The sequence below is a fragment of the Phocoena phocoena genome, chromosome 1 (genome assembly GCF_963924675.1).
Source record: "Phocoena phocoena chromosome 1, mPhoPho1.1, whole genome shotgun sequence".
In the NCBI taxonomy this organism is placed as follows: Eukaryota; Metazoa; Chordata; class Mammalia; order Artiodactyla; family Phocoenidae; genus Phocoena; species Phocoena phocoena.
The window spans coordinates 111,294,528-111,297,299 of NC_089219.1; positions in this window are offsets into that span (position 1 = coordinate 111,294,528).

Below are 2,772 nucleotides of genomic sequence, written 5' to 3' on the forward strand. Positions count from 1 at the left end.
TTAATCCACTGCTCCTGAGGCTGCTGGGAGAAATTTCCCTTTCTCTTCTTTGTTCGCACAGCTCCCGGGGCTCAGCTTTGTATTTAGCCCCGCCTCTGCGTGTAGGTCGCCTGAGGGAGTCTGTTCTTCACTCAGACAGGACGAGGTTAAAGGATCAGGTGATTCTGGGGCTCTGGCTCACTGAGGCCGGGGAGAGGGAGGATTATGGATGCGGGGTGAGCCGGTAGAGGCCGGCGTGATGTTGCACCAGCCTGAGGCACGCCGTGTGTACGTTCTCCCAGGGAAGTTGTCCCTCGATCATGGGACCCTGGCAGTGGCGGTCTGCACAGGCTCCAGGGAGGGGAGGTGTGGATAGTGACCTGTGCTCGCACACAGGCTTCTTGATGCCCGTCTCTGGGGTCTGCACCATTAGCCGCGGCTCGCGCCCGTCTTTGGAGCTCGTTTAAGCAGCGCTTTTAATCCCCTCTCCTCGCGCACCAGGAAACAAAGAGGGAAGAAAAAGTCTCTTGCCTCTTCGACAGTTCCAGACCTTTTCCTGGACTCCCTCCCGGCTAGCCGTGGTGCACTAACCCCTTCAGGCTGTGTTCACACCGCCAACCCCAGTCCTCTCCCTGGGATCAGACCTCCGAAGCCAGAGCCTCAGCTCCCAGCCCCCGCCCGCACCGGCAGGTGAGCAGACAAGCCTCTCGGGCTGGTGAGTGCCAGTCGGCAATGATCCTCTGTGCAGGAATCTCCCCGCTTTGCCCTCCGCATCCCTGTTGCTGTGCTGTCCGCGGCTCCAAATCTTCCCCCTTCCGCCCCCTGCAATCTCTGCCCGCGAAGGGGCTTCCTAGTGTGGAAACCTTTCCTCCTTCACAGCTCCCTCCCACTGGGGCAGGTCCCATCCCTATTCTTTTGTCTCTGTTTTTTCTTTTTTCTTTTGCCCTACCCAGGTACATGGGGAGTTTCTTGCCTTTTGGATGGTCTGAGGTCTTCTGTCAGCATTCAGGGGGTGTTCTATAGGAGCAGTTCCACATGTAGATGTATTTCTGATGTATCTGTGGGGAGCAAGGTGATCTCCGCATCTTACTCTTCCACTGTCTTCCTCCTACTCACTTCTCTATACAATTTTTAAAAGTTATACTCCATTTACAGTTATTACAAAATACTGACTATATTCCCCGTGTTGTACAATATACCCTTGTAGCCTGTCTTACACCTCCTGTAACTCTAAAACTATTCTAAAATTAAAAGTTTGTTTTAAAACATGTTGTTTAATCAGAAGTAACTTCTATGTTTCTAGGTAAGAAAATGCAAAAACAGTAAAAATATCAATTCTCCCCAAATAAATTTATAAAATTAATGCAATTCTAATCAAAACTAATATTCTTAGATATGACAAAAATATTCCAGAGTATTTTTATAGAAATAATCAGATAATAGCCAAGAAAATATTTCTCAAAAATTAGTGAAAGTAGGCTTGTATCAACAGATGTTAAACTATTTTATAAAGCTATAAAAAATTAAAATACAAGCATAGGAAAAGACATACAGATTAATGGAACAGAGAAGACAGTCAAGAATACATAATTTAGTCTATAATAATTAATTGATAAATAATTAAACAAAAAGTGGAAAAGTTAATTATTAAAATTCCAAATTAATTTCATTTGAATTCAAAAGTGAAATAAATAAATAAATATTTTTTAAAAAAAGTTAAAAGTAAAAAATCATTAAATTTTTGAAAATTGGGAAAATATAAGTAATATATTTCATGGTGAGCTTTTCAGTGTGAAAGTAGAGGCAAGAACAATAAGGAAAAATACAACTTTTGTGTCCACAAATAGAAATGAAATTAAATAACACAAGAAAAACTGGGAAGAAATACATTTACAACATACATGACCAGCAAAAGATTAATATCCTTAATATATTAAATCCATAAGAAAAAGATGAGCAAATCACACAAAACAGGAATAAAATCAGGAACAGGAAACTCACTCATGAATAAATTAATGCCAATAAAGCCATCAAAAAAAAATTCTCAACACGGATAAACAAAGAAGTAAAATTAAAGAAACAGGTTTCCCTACCAGGCTGACAAACAATGAAACAATAAGAGGAATGATAACACCCAGTGTTGACAAAGGTGTGTGGAAATGAATACTTTCATACAATGCTCATGGGAGTTAAACTTGGGACCCTTTCAGGAGGACAAGTTGTCAATGATTAATAACAGTAATAATAGCCAAGAGTTCTGTGCTCACTGTGGGCCAGGCCATGATCTAAAGGCTTACCATGTATTGCACCACATGCATCTCCTAGCAACTCAATAAAGGAGGTACTGTTATTATCCACATTCACCAGGAAGGAAACTGTGTCTTGTGAGATCCTCTAAGGCCATTCAGCTAGCAGGCGGCAGAGCTGAGACTCAGTCCTAAGTGGTCTGACTCCTGAGCCTGTATCCTCACCTGTGATGGATGTGCTGTTACCCAGGGATCCTGCTTCTAGGAATTCACCTTAAGAAAACAATTGGCAATGTTTCCACACTTATATGTACAAGGATGTTTATTGCAACAATTTTATTTTAAAAAGGGGGAAAGGCAAAAATGTAAATTATCAGCAGTAGAAAACTGATTAAATAAATTCACATCTATCTATACAATAGGATATTTATTTTTTCAGTCATTAAAACACACTGTGGAAAAATAATGACATATTATTGTTAGGTGAAAAGAAGCAGGCTTTAAAATAACCAATATGCAGTTATATACTCTAAAGTAATGACAATGT